The sequence below is a fragment of the Columba livia genome, chromosome 3 (genome assembly GCF_036013475.1).
Source record: "Columba livia isolate bColLiv1 breed racing homer chromosome 3, bColLiv1.pat.W.v2, whole genome shotgun sequence".
NCBI classification, from domain to species: Eukaryota; Metazoa; Chordata; class Aves; order Columbiformes; family Columbidae; genus Columba; species Columba livia.
In genome coordinates this window covers 92,199,710-92,218,797 of record NC_088604.1, presented here as the reverse complement: position 1 = coordinate 92,218,797, position 19,088 = coordinate 92,199,710, and the positions used below count along the sequence as shown (strand labels likewise).

The 19,088-nt window shown below is 38.0% G+C and overlaps 1 protein-coding gene across 2 annotated transcripts in view; it reads left to right on the top strand.

Annotated features, from left to right (window-relative positions):
- PRKCE (protein kinase C epsilon) overlaps positions 1-19,088 on the top strand; it is a 295,161-nt gene that overhangs the window by 161,618 nt on the left and 114,455 nt on the right. The window lies entirely within an intron of this gene.

Below are 19,088 nucleotides of genomic sequence, written 5' to 3'. Positions count from 1 at the left end.
GTCATCTGCCTTATACTTTTAATAGAGTTAGAGTATGTTCAGTAATAAAACCCGATTCTTTTAATTGATTTTGCAGGTTTTGAAACCTTCAGTAAGTCAGCCTCTCTAGACAAACAGCAGTTGATTCTCGGTGCTCATTCCTTTGTGTTTGAAGCACTAGGTCTTATATTCACTCACTAATCCACAGAGCTCTGTCGTGCAGTGGTTTTTAGGCCATGTTTTAGGCCACGCACCTCTCTGGAGGTTTCCTTGGATGCATTTGAGTACATTTCTCCTGTGCTGATGGACATTGTGTGGATGTATTGAGAAGGCTTCAAAATTGTTTTGTAAAACACAATGAAAGATGTTTCGCTAAAGAAATAATGGTTTTTGCAAAGTGCTAGCACTTTCAGTGTGCACTGGAAGCAAATTCCATACTGCTGAGTATTGCTTGGGCAGATAAGGAAAGGCACCACAGCCAAAACGATTCAGCAAAGTTTGTAAATGCCAAAAAACCTTGATGTGAAGAGCCAAAAATATAATCCTTCTACATTTTCTTTAAACTAGGTCATAGAGCTGTTCAGGAGCAAGTCTTCAGGGAATCTTTAAGTGAGTTCTTCTAAACAGAAAAGTAGTGCAATCACCTGAAACCAGTGATATGCTCATTAATGGTTTGTGGGTATGAGCTTTTTCAGTAGGGTTATGTGACTTTTCATTTTGGAGTTCCTATTTGAGAAGCGAACTCCACATTTAATTCACACAGCAAAATACACCCATTAAAGCAAGTGACAGTGCAACACTGCAACTAAAAACGGCTTATATTCTCATGTGGCTTTGTCACAGTGTCTTAAATCTACTCTAAGCTGCTTTTATTAATTTAAAATTTATTTCATAAATTGATGTGTAATTGTTCTCTGTTTAATTTTTGTCAGGTGGTCTCTCTATGTAAATTATAGCATTCTTTGAAGGCAGTTTGGCAACTTATTTATGACCAGGTGGAAAAAAAAGAAATCTCTTTGTTGTGCCGATGAAGTGATTAGGAAAAAACCTATGGCAATTGAGATTTAAATAATTGCAAGTTGGTCTGAATGTTTTGTTTGGGGTTTTTTTCTGGAAAAACATGCCTATTACCTTTCCGTATCAAGCATAACTAAGTTTATATGAGTGTCTGAGGATAAATTTTTTGACATGCCTAGAACAAGTAGCATGAATTAAAAAATAACATATTGTGCAACTTACAGGTATGATCAAATATGTCATGGCTGCGGCTTACTGTCCTAAGGCAAAGTCCTGAAATTTCTAATTGCATGTTGGATCATAAACTAAAGCCTTCAGGAATATTTTATCTTTTATGGGGTATATATGGGCTTTGCACTTAAAACTGAAAGCTTTGTTCAGTGTGGAGCCTGGCAGGATGGGATATTTGAACCGCCATGTGCAAAGGTTTGTTTGCCTTGATTATGCATCCTCTGATTTTCAAATGCCCAGGATTTTTATAGCTCCTATAATCTTCCTACTTTAATAATTGACTCCTTTCTTTATCTTTTATGATTTTAAACATTAACATATTGTTTTAGTTTTTACAGAGGCTATGTTTCCTAGGAGTTTCCCTCTCTCAGAAGTTCCTTACACTTAAAATTTCTGAATGTTACTTCCAAATTTTAGTAATTCAGCAACAATTGGAAGCAGAGTACTGGTTTGTGGACTGTCATTATACTGACGTAGTCTCGAAAAACCTCAAGCACGGAGTAGAGTTTTCTGCAACAGCAAAAACAAAACACTTCTGTCTGTTGCTGCATCTTAGGATACTTGGTCATGATTTTGTACAAGAGGTGCAAAAGTTATGCTGTGTTTGACAGAACAGGTAGAAGGTGGTAATGAAAGGAGTACGGCATTTGCAAAATAGAATTTACATTGATAAAATTTACAAGAGAGAGCTTCTATGATGCTGAGTTTTCTTTCATTTGCAGTCCTCCAAATTTGACACATCAGATGTGATTATAAATTTCACAGCGAGTGGAGAGCACAGCAGCACTGTGTACATCTTTTCTGACATCAGATTTGACTATGTACATACCTCTATGTGCCACATGCCACATTATAAGTATCTTAAATAAAAATATTTAGCCTGTCCTTCTAAACTTTTACTTCAGTGCATCAAACATCCACACCTCTGTGCTGAAGGCTCCATTTAGGAACACAATTTCACTCCAGTCTGGCAAAGTCTCCATACTGTGTGTTGCTTTGCAGCTTGGTTTCTGCAGAACTTGAGTCCAGCTTGGGCTGTAGGGCTCTCCACAGCTCCTTGTACGTGTTACGTGGGCAGAAATGCTGAGACTTCATTAGAGATTTAATCTTTCTGCATAAAATGAGCATTAAACCATGCAGGCACTGTGCTTAAAAATATTCATGTGCACTTATTTTCTTTGAAGACTAGTGAATGAATCATTATCTGTTAGAAAGATGTGATAACCAAAAATAAAACAGAAAATCCTGAACTTGTCTGTCATGAAAAAAAATCTCCTTTCACAGTAAACTGAATGCACTAGATTTAAAAAGTTGATTGATCTATCTGCCTGCCTACCTACTACATTGTAAATTATATAGAAAAGTCTTGCCAGCTTTTATAGACACTGTTTTCTTAGCCCTAGATAAGGGGGGAAAAAAGGAAGGGGACAGTCATGACCAAGTCAGTGTTAGTGAAATCGTAACTTTTATAGATAGTTTGTTATAAATAGATTTCTGCTTTTTATTCAGACTCCATAGTAATGTACTTCTTAAAATCCGTAATATTTTATTGAATATGGCTCAATTTTTAGGATGCTGAGATGAAAAGAAAATGGGTATTTAGAAGATCATAGTGGTCATCCTCAAGATAAGTGGTATCAAAAGATTTTTGGTGCCAGTCCTTGCTTTAAGCAGTCATCAGTTTTCTTCTGTTTTCTGCATTAACTCATTTTCTGTGTTCAGCGCTTTAATGATTAGATGATATCCCCTGCTTCTTTTATTGGTCTTGTGCTAGCTTCTGCTTTTTTATTTGTATTTTTCTAAAGTCCTTTCTATGATATAAAAAGCAGATACTACCTGAGAAGCTTTATCTTGCACACAGACCTTTGAACTATGGACCTCATGAAAGTAAGTTAATTCCTATATTGATATTGGGGAGGAAATGTTGTAGTCTGTAGTTTCTGCCCAACTAAGAGGTGGTGGAACCTGTAAAAATAACACGGTACAGAGTTAAAATATACTTCAGAAACAGAGATACAAACTTAAAGCTACTGAGGATGGACTAACGGCCTTTGTATTTTTCATACTATTGGGAAAAAAATCACAGGAAAGCAGAATGTCCTTATTTAGTGATCAAGCAGAAGGATTCAAGGAAGCGATTATTTGGTATTGGTTGTAAGCACCAGATCGGTCTCTAGGTGCTTAGAAATGATGGGAAGAAAATCCCGGGTGAAGACTGTGAAGGCACCACACACAAGTCGTCTGCCACAAGTTTTCTGAGTGGCCTCAGGCGTGTCATTCAATGTCTCTGTGCCTTTTGCGTAAAGCCCTTTGGACTGTACCTGAAAAAGTTAAAAAAGCTGTTTCTGAGATATGGTGATTACTCCTAACAGTCACACACGCTGCTGTTGTTGTACTAACCAAGTTTGGCTGGTTATGAAGACAAGTAGGATATGAGGGCAAGACTGTATACTCCAAATATGGGGTTTTTTTTCATGTATTTGTATTTCATGTATTTTCATATATCAATAATAATATACACATGGGATAACTTCTGGGTGAGTCAATTGACTTTTCAATTTGCATTTATTAGGAGAAATCATTGGCTTATTCTTCCTTAGTGGTTGTTTGCTTTGATGCTATCAGCTTTACTTGTATGTTGTTCCGAAAGTAGCATAATTCTAGGTTAGAACGTTTCATTTTATTTATATAGCTTTTTCATAATTTTACCTATCAAAGTTTCCTTTAATTACTGGACTGTTTTCCCAAAGTTTGAGCTGGCATAGTCCCTGTGATCAGTGCATGGATGATGAATACAAAAATTCTTGAAAGATGCCATGGAGTGGACAAAACCAGCCATTTCAGTTCCAGCTGTTGTTCCTCTGAAAGCGAGGGATTGGTGGAAAGGGAGATTCAGTGTTTGGCAGTGTTAGAAGAAAAAAGAAATATTTTAGGAGAAATGCTATTTTTCAGGGGTTAGAATTAAATGAAAGAAGTAACAGTGCTGTATGTAAATAAATAAATAAATATTTTTTAATTTAGCAAGTCATTATTAGCTTAGTCCAATATAACCTGTTATTTCGTTTTTACATAGAAGGAAGACTTCTCTTTTAATTTTTTAAGGAAGTCTCACACTTGCTGAGATACATTTTGCTTTAATTTTAAGACTAAGCTACAAAGCACCTCAAAAACCTGTTCCAAAGAGCTGTTATTCTGAGAATCATTACTTTTATAAGTGTAGAGATAGATTCTTTTTGTGTGATTTTACAGCAATATAATTCAGAGCTCCTGCCAGTTTATCAGAGTCAGTCCCTGACCAAGACCATTATATTTTAGGACAATACCCAGTTTCTATCTGAGGGGGAACAGCTGTCTTAAAGGTAGCATTCTCTAAAAAGATGAGTGATAAGCTGGAATAGTTGGACCAGTGGTATAACACCATGTTAAAATGGATAACTTATCAGTAGCTATTAGTAGGAATTCTCCCTCTTGTTGCATGCATGACCAGACAAGTGATGTTCTGCAATGTCAGCATGGAGTTACACGTTGTGGGAATGAAGAGAGAAATGTGATATAACTACAACTAGAGATCTTCACTGGTCTGAAGCCAAGTGCTTCTTGCATCTCATGATTACCCCCTTAGTTTTAAAACTTGCAAATGCCCAGGTCAGTTTATTTGGATGGTTCCATGTTCTGGAAAGCGTGCATCATGAGGTGCTTCTGGTGCAGTGGTGGAGCCACACACCCTTTCACTGCTGGTGGTGGGCAGCAATGATCTGCTGATCTCCATCTATTCAATGAGACCAACGTAAAAGGGTGATCTTACTACTTTTATTCTGTGATACAGCTTTCTACATCTTTCTAAATCACCTACAATCCATTTTCATCGAACCCACAGCTCTGGCACAATAATCATAATGTTTAAAATGGCCTCTCTTGAACTAAGTTTTATTTTCCCCCTTAGTTTCCAGGAATGTTTTCTATGCTGTTTTCCTTGCTTCTGGTAAAGAGAAATACAATGCAGAGGGAGGATCATATTCATGTTTTTGTGTCTTTTTGTTTAAGGGACAAGTGTAATTCGTATTGCTTGCTGGAATAGATACTGGAATAATTATTTTAAATAAGTTTAGATGCTGCTAAGAATAGTGCTAATGCTTGCTCAGTGCAATGCTTTCTTCCCACTAATGTCCTGTGTGGGATGACTGAAAATTGCTTAGATACATCTAATTTTCGTGGCCCATTTCTGTGACTTTTTTTGCCATCGTGAAACAAGGGATTTTGTGCGTACTAAGATGATATTCTTGTGTGTAGGAGAACACGCAAACTGATGCTGCAATGCAGACATGTTGGGCCAAGTTACTGAATACGGGCAGCTATTCTTAATACCTCTGCTTTTGGATAGGGGATTTAAAACACATTTAATGTAGCTGGGTTCAGACAGTGTCACCGCGTCTTATAAAATCTGTCCTTTCTAACAGAAGCATTTTCTAATGTAAGTTTGTTATGGTGGTCTCACAAATGGAGGATCACAAAATTATTACTCACAACTGACTGGTTTGGATTCACTGTGTCGTATAAGATTTTCAAATTCAATGAGTTTTCCAAGTAAAAGGTTTAGTTTGATGTATTGGATGTGGTGTTGCTGGGGACTTTGTAATGACTCCAGGACAAGCAGTGAAGAGTCACTTTAAGATATTTTGTGGAGTAATTGGATCTTGAAATGCTATGTTTCTGTTTCCTTGCATTTCTTTTATACTTGTTAAATACAGTCTTTAGTTTTGTTTTTTTCTCTTTGTAGCTCAAATCTTTTGTTTACTGGGCTTGGGTGTGAAATAAAGAAAAAGGCAGACTATAAACATGGCTTTATTTAGTTGAAATTACCTTAACAAATTGTTTTTTTCTGTCTGTCTTTCTTTCTTTCTTAAAATGCATTGCATGTTTTTATTTGGCTACTGGTATGCTAATGGAAAAGACCATGTTTTATTCAAGAAAAGTTCAGAGAAATCTTTTCAACATGTAAGAATATATTTGATTTTTTGATAGTTATGTACTGAAGGAAGAAGGATACAATTAGCTCTAACATATGCAATTTTCATAGTAAAGTTTCTACTCTGGAGGATGATCTTCTTATTAGGGCATTGTTTTTTTTTCGTCTCTGTATTAACGAGGAAGCTTCATTATTTTCTGAATTGAAACAATTGTAAAAAACTATTTCATGAGTGCAGTGGTGTGTCATATGGGTAGTCAAGTCAGAGGTTTCAGCTGTAGAGCTGTCACAATCTTTTTTTTTTTTCCTAAAAAAAAGTAGGAGCTTTTCTCTAGAAACCCTTTTTCTAAAGACAACCAGCGTTAAAAGGATTTTTTCGAGGAACTTCTGACACCTTCTTAGGTAATTCACACTTAGAGAAAGTAAGTGGGAAATCAAAATCTCTTTGAAACCAACTTGGAAATGCTGCCATATGTCTTAGTTCTCCTGAGATTATACGAGTTACAAAAAAAAAAAAGGGAGGCAGGGAATAATTTAGGCCTCCAGCTTTCAGCTGCCACATCCTTCAACCAGGCAGTTCTGGGATCTGTTAAATCAAATCTCCATACACCACACTTCCCAGCTTGTGAACTGATAGGTGATACAGCTTCCCGTGGTGGGATTTAAGTTTACCATGGGAACAGCTAAATTGGTGACAGCGGCAATAGGGAGGCACTGAATCTATTTTTTAACTTGCAGCCAGCTGACTTTCACATCCTTATTCAGCAACCTGATAAGGCTAAGTGAAAATGAATTATGTAGTGTTTGAATATGAGCAGAGGTGCTTGGGAAACCAAAGGGGACAGAAAGGGTTTGAGAGCATGGGCTGTGACTTGAATTTAAGGAAAGCTTTTTCGAAGTGTCTGCTATCTCTTGACCTGTTAATAAACAAAACAGTAAATGGAGTCAAGTTTTAGAAGTTAGTGTTTTACAGTTGCTAGAACATTTTGTATCCTTACAGTTTGGACATAGGCAATCGAGATTTCTTTTTTAATCTCAGTTTTAAGTAAACTAAGCCAAATTCTGCTTGGTTTAATGTATGTCTCGCTGTTCTCTGGCTTAACTGTAGGGCTGTAACCAAGGATAGATCTTATCCTCGTGTGACTGGGCACATAGAGCATTAAGATGTCTGCATAGTTGTCCTTTGTGCTGCAGTCAGTCTCCTTGTCATTTGCCTTAGAGTATCCAGAGGTAGTACCTGTGTTGGGAAGCAGGGTCAGCTCTGAATGGAAAATAGAGCACCGGAACAGAAAGAGAATAATTAAATCAGCAGTCATTGCAAGAATTGCTTTCTCTCTCTTTTCATTGTCTGATTTAGTTTCTGGCCCAAGTTGCTTGGATCTTGAAGTAGCGTTTGATGTATTTCTGCTGAAGAAGAGAAGAAAAAGTATCAGTGTTTTTACTTCGTTCCATTTTCTTTCAGCTACGGTATACAGATGCACAGCCCAGAGTTTAACAAATATTTTTCTTGGAACTGTTACAGTTTTAAGAAATGTCAGACGTAAGCTTTCTCCCACACACATTGATTAATTCTTGTATAGAGTCTTCACTTATATTTTATAAATAAGCTTTCAGTGGAGTGCTGTGGGGAGTTGTTAGTACTGAACTGCTTTTAGTTTTGGGAAGTAACAAAAGAGGATTTGCTGAAGGAGAAAAAAAAATCAGTTAATTTAGAGTAGTGTAATAGAATACAATATGTAACCATCTTGACTTGCTAATCTGACTTTCTGTACCTGTTCTGCATAAACATAGTGTGAACTAGGTTTAACTGTCACATATCTGAATAAAACAGTAGGGGCTCTAAAGCATTATCAATTTTTTTAAGTTGGTTGTTTCAGTGAACTCATTCGCTCAGTGTCTTTGGGAAAACCTTAGCAAGTCTAACGTTTGCTTGCAGGAGAATATTCATTCTCCCAGAGCACTACAAGGCAGGTATCTAGAACCCTGTCTTTGCAGCAGATGAGTAGAAAGGAAATTAATTTACTGGTTGATGATAATCCTAAATTCAGATTGGCCTTGGAGTTGGGGCCGTTGACTGTTGTGAGCCGCATTGCTCACATTTCTCCCACGTGGAGCAAAAAGGATGTTCTCTTTCATCAGCTCTAGGTTCACATTCATCCCTCCTGCCTTCTTCCCTCCCTCCCTTTGATGTCCTATTTCTTGCTGAGTTTTTCTCCAAAGTGAGAGGGTTAAAACTATGATTCCATATTGGTCATCTCTCTTTTATTTTCTTTTTTTTCTTTTTTTCTCAATTCCCACAGTAAGGCACCTCATCATCTAACATCCCACCCTTCCCACTTGCCAGCTGCTTCCATCAGTAAGTTCTTAAGTATTTTTGAATATTACATCGGTTTTACAGAGCTATGAGAAACAAAATGCATCTCAATGCATCCGTCGCCTCTTCAGAGGCTGTTTGCTAATTTTTCTCTTCTGTGAATATATTTTTTTATTAGAGATTTAATCTACCATAGTTCAGGAAAAGTCGCCCACATTCCATTAGACTAGTTCAAGCAGTTGATGCTTAAAATCTTTTCTGAAATTCTGACTCTGCTGGAAATTAGGTGTCCAGCGAAGCATCTTTTCATAAGCCAGAAGCACTTTTCACTTTATATGAAAGGTTGAGCCACATGCTCACCGAGTTACTGAAAATGTAAAAGACACTGATATGTCTGTCTTACGGAAAGGTTAGAGAATTTAAATAAATATGGAAGCACTGGGGTAAGACTGGAGTATCAAAACAACAGCAAAAGCTAGGAACAAATAAGTCTTTATAATCTGTTTCAAACACAGTTTTGTCTTCTGCCCCTGTGTCTCATACAGTAAGATGCAGTTTGACCAACCCCATAGTGATTTAAAAACATGTATCCAGGGTACAGAGACAAGTAAGATCTTCCATAATAAAGCTGGAAAGGGTGTTCTCCACTAGAACTTTTATGTGCTTTTCAGTCTTTACATGTATTGATGTCACATTTTTCAAGGTTCTCTGCGTAAACTGCGGGCTAGAAACATGTTGCTTTGTTCAGCAAGAGCCAGGATTCTCATGTAATTAAGTATTTCAGCTAACACACTATGCCAGACGTCAAATACTGCAAAATTTTGCTGAGAGTCGTAGGAAGCAGGAGTGAGATCCCTTTACTATTTTTCTGCTTGAAGTCCTGCAAAAGGAAAAATCAGCAGTACATTTGTGAGTAGCAACCTATTATTAAAAATTAGAGCTGGTAGCAAATACATTATAGGCCCCACATGCCTTCTGCAAAAGCAGGGTGAGGTAATACTGTGGTCTGATCTTATTAATCTGCTTTTTATCATTATGTGGAGTTCGAATGGTAAAATAACCTGTATATTGATATCCAAAAGCAAATAAGTAACCTTAAAACTTCTCTTATTTGATCTTGTCTCTGAGAAATACTTGATCATGGTGGTGGTCATCCCGCTGTCCCTGTCCTGTGTCAGTCTTCTCCCCAGTAAAAACCTATATGACACATTCAGGCTCTATTGATAATATGCAAGCTCACCATTTGCAATTACCTCAAGATGCTGTGCCTATAAGCCTGTCAGGGAAAAAGGAGATACTGTTTAGCACGTTTCCATTTTTCACCCTGCAAAAGATGAGTACGTTTAACATGTAGCAGGGCAGGTAAGTGGTGCTTTAAATATTGATAGATTTCCATTTAAATCCATGGCACAGTAAATATACTCTTTCATGTAGGCATATTCAGAAATGCTTTGCTAAATTGGGGTTTTGAAGTAGTATGCTGATAATAAATCATATGAGTACTTCAGGATTTACATAATATATCTATTATCGTTCTTTGAATGGAAATTAGTAATAATATATTTAATGTTGAAAGACATAGATGTGAGAGTTGCTTTAATAGCACTGCTTGTGAGTCAGAGACGTTCCTAATTAAGCCTCTGTTGTGTGCATGTGGGGGGCTATCAGGATAAGAAAAATTCCTCCCACATTTGCAAGAAAAACAATGGAAAGAGAGAATGAGTTCTTTTGCTGCTGATTTTTGCCTCTTACAAATGATTGCAAGAATTGCCCACTTAGGAAATGAACAAAATGAACGTATCAGTGGAGGGTGACAGGATTGTCATAATATGGCCTTTAGTAAAAGATGTAAACCAGAAGGAGCAATGACATGTTGGAACATGAGTAGAAGTGTATTATGGGTAATATATTGGGCAAAAAATGGAAAAGTAGTGATGGATGCTGTTTATTGGTGGCAGCTGATGGGTAACATTAATATCTTTCACTTGTTTTATTCAGTTCCACAGTAGAATTATGAGAAATGAAAAGTCCAGAAGTCCTGTAGGCTCCAGCACCCTCCATCTGAGACAGAAAATAATCTGTGCAGTTCAAATGAGATCCCACTCTTTTACCTGTTGGGTGCCCTGCAGGCTCCACTGCAGAGCAAAGGTGTATCATGTGTTTCTACCACGCAGAACCAACTTAAGATACAAGTGGTGAAATAGAAGCAGAAACATGATTTGAACTGCTACGAGTTATATTAGAAAGCTTGATCTTTCTGTCAGGCTGCCTGGCTGCCTCCATGGGGTTGCTCTCAGGGTTTCCTTGATGCAGACCCAGTGCCCCAGGTTGCCATGGTGGGGTTGTCTCGGAGCATATTTTGGTGACACCCCAAGCCCCAGACATTCCTGCAGACTGTCCAGAATTTTCCCAGGTTTGGCTTCATGGCTCAGTGGAGAGCTGGCATTGAGGAGTTCAGACACCAGTGGCAACCAGGTCCTTGTTTCTAACATATATCGTGATACTATGGTGCATTCTCTAACTCAAAAATTGCCAATAATATAAGAACAAGAAATAATTTAACAGTGGCTGGATACTGTTTCTGTGGACAGCCTGAAATACCAACTTACTTCAGAGAACAGTGCCTTTTAAGTTAGTTTGAAATAAAAATAGTTTGCTTTCTTGTTTTAATACTGAAAGATTTCTTTGAAATCTTTGAAATGTTAATAGTATTGCAAATTATTTGTCTAAGCAGGCAAAGCTCTGTACAGTTACAGTGATATAAACAGGTGTTATCTGGCAAATGGTGGCTATGAAGATGATTGTCTCATGTGTTATTTCTAATAACACATCCTACTGCTTGGGGTCAAATCCTCTTCTGTTTATCAGAACCATTAGTCTCGTCAGTGGGTTTACCTACACAAGGGTACAGATGCTTCATGGCATGGCTTTCATGCTGTTGGGGCAAAATCATTTCCAGATTTCTACAGCCTCTATTTTAATTTGTTGAAAAATATCATTGCCATAATCTGAAAGTATAAGAAGAAGTCACAGTCATCCTGCCTGCCCTCAAAACTCCCTTTGACCTTCCTGAGTGTTTTTTGAGCAAAGTATTCAGGATTCAGTGCCTTTCTAGTTTTCCCAAAATTAGTCAGGCTGATGGGTAGAATTCTTCCTGCTTGGGATAAAGGAGCTGCTAAAGGATCTTCTCTGGCTTTCTCAGTTATCATGTGGGCGCTGTGTGAGGCTCTCTTGAATCACAAGCAGTTCTGCAATGGACTCCATCTGCCCCATGGAGAATACAAGTTGTTAGTACTTTATTGAGAAACAAATGTAGAAAAAGAAAAGGAAAATGCAGAAAGGATCAGTTCTCCAAAGTAAACTTACTGAAGTTTCTGTACTTCTAATGTCTGCAAAGGTGACACCTCAGAATGGTGTATTTTCTAACTGTAGGGAAGAAGATTTCGCTTCTGCTGTGAAGCACTCTGAAATCTGAATTTGTGTAATGTATATCACAGCATTGAGCTTTGGTGTGGGGTATACCATTGTAAGCCATATTTTGAAAGCCATCTTTTCGGACCTGTGTAGGTCATACACCGTAGGTCCTTAATGCAGTTATGTAGAATTACCAGATTTAATATGGAGATTTTAGCACAATTGAGCCTATTTACAGGCATTTCTAAACTCTTTTCTGTGGCATCTTACCGTGTCCCTGGCCATCCCCATCCCCTGGTCTTTTGCATGGTGTACAACAGGATAACGGTTGTCTTGCCACAGATGCTGCAACAGTTTCTGTGCTGGCAAAAAATTGCTTTTTTTCAAGTTGCCATTCACTCATCAAGCATAATTTACTGCAAAAGGATTGAGGCTTGCTGTTAGCACAACAGCCCGTCTGCAAGAGGAATGAAACAAGATACGGGAACACATTGTGGATTTTCCCTCACTGTGGATTTTGAAGAATCATTAGAAAAATGAAAGTTGAGGATTTCTGAAGTACATGAGACCCTTGCCCACTGCAGGGGGCTGGGCTCAGGTGTTTCCTAAATGCCTTCCACTTACACCTCTTTTGTTCTATAGGAAAGGAACAAAGCTGGTGTTGAAAGACTGTTTCAGAAACAACTCCATTCTGAAAGACCAGAAACCTTAGTCATACAAGGTTCTGTTTCATCTCGTTCTACGTAGCTTTTGCAACTACGAGAAGAAGACTGCTGAACTTCTCTGATCTGTCACAAACACATGCTTAAAATACTGTCATTCAGGATCTGTCTGGTTTAATAGTTACCTCTGGGAAAAGGGCTTTGTCCTGAAATTTTCACAATGCTTGTTTTCCTTCTTAGCATCACAACACCATTTCCTTTCCAGGAGCTGACAAAGGCCAGCAGCTCAGGTGTTGACCCTGCAAAGAGGTCACTTGATCCTGCAGAAACTTCCATAGCCTGGGGTTCTGTTAAAATAAACATGCATGTGTGCACCACTTTGAAAGTTCACATTCCACAGCAGCCTTGGCTGTGAGGTTTTGTCACATTTTCCTTCTTTCCTTGGAGACAGCAAAAGGACATACGAGTGTGTGTCACGAGACTATTGACCGTCACCTCTGCAAGTGGCTGAGCGTGCTCTGAGGAGCAAACTGCAATCATATTGCAGGACATGTTTGCAGGCTTGCAGCAATAAGTGTAGGGAAATCTGGTCTCAAGGATGGCTTTTGGTCTGATCATAATCATAACAATCTTATAATAATAATAACAATGTATTATGTTCATTCAAAAGATCATTACTTTTTTAGCTTTAGTAAGCAGTTGATTTAGTAACAGCTGTTGCACCTTGTTATCCTGTCAGGACTTAACGCTGTCAATACTAACACCAGGTTACTAATACTACTCATTACTAACACTGTATCACCATGAACTGAATGTCATTGCCACAAAGTAAATTAATTTTCTTCCTGTAAGCTTATCATGTGAAGTTATGGCACAAAAACTGTTCTACATTTTGCAAATTGTTATTTTAAATTACTAGTTGCAACATGAGTAGACCCATTAAATTCCATGGAGTAAGATTTTTCTCTTGATTAATAACTTTATATAGATACATAACCATATGTAGAATACATTTCCACCTCTCTGATTTCAATTGCAGATTTATTGACATAAGGGCATTGTTTTTAGAGTGAGGCTGTTTGTTCCTCCTGAAAGATAATGCTGGAAGACCAAAATAACCTTGGTTAGCATTGATTTTTTTCCCCCCCTCTCTTTTTTCCTCCTCCACATTGTCTCTGATGTCCTCTCCTTTCCAACTGAAAAAGCTCTAAATTCTGTCTTGTAGAAAATGTCTTAGGAGTTGAAATTTTATTTTAAAAACCTTGCAATGTGAAATGGACTTCTCAGAAAACCTGTGGTATTTCTAGCAATGTAACTTCTTTTGCCAAATAAAATGTAACAATGAAATTGTAGCTAAAAGTTAATTTTAGGAATACCGTATTTCTTAAATACCACCAATAAAGAAATAGAGAGGAAATCAGAGGATCTGTCTCCGATTTGCTTATTTTGTGGATTTGGCAGCTGTTTATCTGTAGGAACTGCTACATTCACCCTCTAAGATGAGGGCAGTACCCTCTCATCTCTGTGAGCCCCCAGGGGCCTAAAAAATGGATGTGGCACCCTATATTTATATCCATCCCTGACCAGTCGTCCAATCAAGAGTTCCTATAAAACAGGAATCTATTCATTAAATATTAGATTTATCAAAACATGCTGTATGGTCATCCAAAGATGACCATGTATAATTCCATGCTGTTAGTACCTTAAACCTGTGTAAGTTGTCACTAATGCTGCAGGCACTGTGCAGGTGGAGAGCAGAAACATGTGAGGGCTTATCTCGACGGCTTTCTTAAGGAAATTCTCAAAGTCATTTGAAGGAGAATTTTGCTTGAATACATGTGGGAGCTCAGTCTTCCCCAGACTCTGCTGCAGGGAGCGGATGGGCCACAGCTGGGGCAACACTGGCTGCTGCATCTGTGGTGTCAGGTACCAGGCTCCCTGCTCCTGGTTTTGGATGCTTGGTCCAAATATTGCCAGCCCTCAAAGTTGGGAGATTTCTGAAAACTAAATCAGAATTCTCTTACCAATGGCAAGACAAGGGGTAATGGGTTCAAACTGGAACACAGGAGGTTCCACTTAAATTTGAGAAGAAACTTCTTCTCAGTGAGGGTGACAGACACTGGAACAGGCTGCCCAGGGAGGTTGTGGAGTCTCCTACTCTGGAGACATTCAAAACCCGCCTGGACACATTCCTGTGTAACCTCATCTGGGTGTTCCTGCTCCAGCGGGGGGATTGGACTAGAGGGTCTTTCGAGGTTCCTTTTAATCCCTGACATTCTGTGATTCTGTGTGCTGAAATTGCAGTCGGACCTTCAGGACCTGTAAGATTCTTTAGTACTTCTGGACTTTATGTTCTTCTTTATTAAGTGAATTGAATGGGAAGATATTTCTGTGTGAAAGAATGTGGGGAGTTACTGTTGTTCCTTCAGCTTTGAGGGAGCTAATGAATGTGTTCCTGATAATAAATATGTGTGTAGAAAAGGCTTAAACTGTGTGTAAATAATCATTTGGATAGCATTATAGTTTGGTTTGTTTGCTGGTGGGTTTGGTTTGGTTTGTTTTTTGGTTTTATGGGGTTTTGGTTTGTTTTGGTGGGTTTTTGTTTTGTTTGGGGTGTTTTTGTTTGTTTGTTTATAAAAGGAAAGTAAAACAAGCCCTGATACAAAACTGTGTGCCTGTCATGAGCCCCAACCATTTATTATCTGTTTGCATGTCAAGGGAAGTCTTTAAATACATACAAGCAGGATCTCTCTTTTAGACAAGATTTAAGCATTTAAAAAGAAGCATGTGTTTGAAGGCAAATAAATTTGAGCCTGAGCCCGTGCTACAAAGCCACCCACCATATTTAGGCTTGATATACTTTAAAATGCAATTCTTCAATGCATTCAGTAAACAGCTCGTGTTAACAGACATGACTTGTCAAGACACCTATCTTTGCTAAAACTAACCCATTCTGTGAGCATTTTTTCATTTCTTTAGTAACACTCATCATCTTTGTTTTTTTCAACAATACAGCATTATCTAAGGATCTGATTCTTCTCCTATTAAACAAGAAATTTCCTGACAGCTTTCTTTAGATTTGAGCTACAGTAAGCAAAACCTGTATGTTTATTCCTTGTTAATGAAATAGGCTGGAAATATTATACTTTTAGAAAAAGTCTTAGCATAATTGCATGTTCTTACTATGTAGTCTTAAACTGTGATAAACTAACCGGTTAATTTGTGTTTTCAACAGTAACAGCTTTATGAAATGAGGATGTAGCATTTACCTTCTTGGTTTTTATCTCAAAGTTATAAAATTAGTTTGTTGCATAGCTTTTTGAAGCAAGGCTTTTAAAAGCAAGGAGAAACAGAAATGTAAATATATAAGGATTTTTTTTAGCTTTTTTTCTTTAAAGAAGGTTAAAACCTTAAAGGCAAATCCTGTAACAGTTTTTGCCTGGAGAAATCTTGATGACGGTATATATGCTTCTACTGTAGAGGCCAAAACCAGAGTATTGAAATAATCCTTTGAGACCTAATTTGGATGCATAGTGATCTGGTTACACTCCATTTTGGAACCTGAGGAGTCCTGGAAATGGGTCCTGCCCCTCCTCACTTTCCAACATAACTTTAGGTGAATTATCTTTCGTGCCTCAATATCCTTCCTCCATTTAGATGTTATATGTTGCTAAAACAAAAGCTTTATTTCTGTACATACATACTGGTTAAAGTGGTCAGCTTTAAATATTATGCAAAAGCTTCGTCTTCAGCACTAAAACATCAGTATAATCATTGTTGCTTTGCTTTTGTTGTTGGGTTAGTCTCTGTTGTAGTTACTAAGAGTGGTGTTAAACCAACTGGTGTTTCTGGATGCTGGTTGTAGTTAGGGATGACAGCAATGGGAACACACCAAAGAGGCGTCCGAGTTGAAAGTCGCTTTGCACCAGAAGAGCTGTGGAGGTGTCAGTGTTTTCTTGCTGGGGGTTACCTGGCAGCTTGACCGGTTACTGTGTTACCATTGTACATGACCTATGGTTTGGCTTTGATGGTCAGTAGCCATTTAATTACAACATCTGATTTTATTTTTTCTGTTCCCCAAATAGTTTCTCTGTTTGGTGCCAATCCCCTCCAGATTCCACAATATGTTCCCTATTAGAAGTCAGCATTCTGAGCAATAGCAAATGCTGGAAGACCTGTCTCTGTGTGTAATCTTTCTTTTTCTGCAATATTTTTTCCTTTTTTGTGTTGCTGGAGTTCTGTAAGTACTTGCAACAGAGAAGATATGGAATAGCGATACCACATTTTGCTACACAGGATAATTCTATCTGTTGTGGTTAGTGCTCCGCACTGAACCTTCTCATTTATGCTGAAACCATTTTAGTATGAAATGAGACCTGACACATTCCAATCTTTGTTATTTGCTGTACAGAGTCATTTTCTGCCAATCTTGCCGGCTTCGAGGGTTAGGGGATATTCTGTGTTACCTTATCTTTTAATTTCTGACTTATAATACATACTTAAGAGATTCTACAAGATTAACAGTGTTAAACGTAATTCCAGACAGTTCATTTAAACATCCTTTTTGCAAGTATTTATGAATTTAGGGCAATTTTGCTTTCCAGATAATTCTGACTTTTTAAAGACTTCTCTAAGAGTTTGGAGTTCACTATATAAGTCTTTTCAGTCTCTATAATTGTAAGCAATATGTTTGTATGTACATATGAGTCTATAAAAGCAATTATATACTATTGTTTTCCAAATAACTCAAGACTTACTCATGGCTGCAATTAAAAGAAGTAGTGGCATTACTGGGTATAGTTTTGAGATTAAATTAGTTCTAGATTTGCCAGTTCTCAAGTACCAGCATATAAAGCCTAAACTCAGTGTGCTGCATTGACAGTATTTTCTGTGAACACTTGGAAATCATAATGAGCCTTTCTTACTCCATCTTTTGAAAATTGAAGTTAAATAAATGCATTTAGAAAAGATAAAACTGAATAATATAAGTGGTTGAATGACTCTAAATCAAAACAGGGAACAGAATGTACTTTACATAAAGAAAGAGATTTGCTGAGAAAATGATAACCTTCTGTGACTATTTAGGAGAAACACTGTGAGGAGAAATTGTTGTTTATATTGGAACTTGCTTATAGACTGACTACAGCAAATCTACTTGATTTTCATTTCAACTCCTCTGCTAAGAACAGAAATGCCACGATTAGGCAGCATGCAGTATCCTAATGGTAATAGCTAGAATCTGTTGTATACCACTGTAAGACTTTTAAAAATACATTTAAAGGCCACTTTTGTTTGGGATGCTAATATTTTCTATAGCACGTCTTGTCAGTATCATGCAAATATTGGGGATTTTCTAAAGTATTCTCTGTTTTCTGATAGCATTTAATGATCTCTGCTTATTGCTTATGAACAAAGAGAGAAGTTTGTGGAGAAGCAGTGTAGCTCCCTTTCATGGAAGGGGTTGGTTTCTTCTCCCAAGTAGCAAGTGATAGGACAAGAGGAAATGGCCTCAAGTTGCACCAGGGAAGGTTCAAGTTGGATATGAGGAAGCATTTCTTCCCAGAAAGGGTTGTGAAGCATTGGAAAAGGCTGCCTAGGGAAGTGGTGGAGTCACCATCCCTGGAGGTGTTTAAAAGACATATAGATTAGTCTCTTAGGGGCATGGTTTAGTGCTAGATTTAGATTATTGTTTGACTTGATGATCTTAAGTGTCTCTTCCAACTAAAATGGTTTTATGATTCTATGAAAACAGGTTCCTGTGATCCACAACCATGCTGTGAATCATGGAAGACATGGCTGTGTTTTGCTTGAGGACTGTGGAAAAGCATTGCTGATGTGTTTGTGTTGGTAACAGTGAGCAAGCCAGCTGACCTTAACGTAAACTGAGTGGAAAGCTTATGGGTAAATTCTCTTGTGACGTGGTCTGCTTTGCTGAAAGGCTGGTGTCCGGTCATCCAGTGTCCCATCATGTGCTGAAGTGCCAGATGCTACTCCAGACAAGTTCTGGTGCCAGCTGACGAGGTGGGGATGCTCGGTGGGCTGTAATGAGAGGTGAGGTGGGGCAGAGTCACCACTGGGGAGTCTCTGCTCTGGAACCTGCGGTTCATCTGTGCAGTTCAAGGCTAGAGCAGGATGTAGGGCAGGGATTTGGCCAAGCCCTTGTCTTTGGTGATAAATGTGGGACAACAGGCTGGCAGGAGAGACAGTTTTGGGGCAACTGTCTGACAGACGTCCAACGTTATCTGAGACAGACCAGAAAAACTGCATTTCCCTGAGCTACTCGAGCATCATTCTCACATACAGATTGAGACATTGAGACCTGCCATTTAATCTGATAATTTCAGGACTGGTGTATTGCTTTTATCTGTTTTCAAGCCAGGGCATATCTGAAAAAGACACTGTTTTAATTTTAAGCATTGTAAGTGAAAAATCGAAGTTTTAAATACAGAACTGAAAGTAATATAGTAAAATAAATTTTAAGGCTTTGTTGCTAAAAAGAAAATAT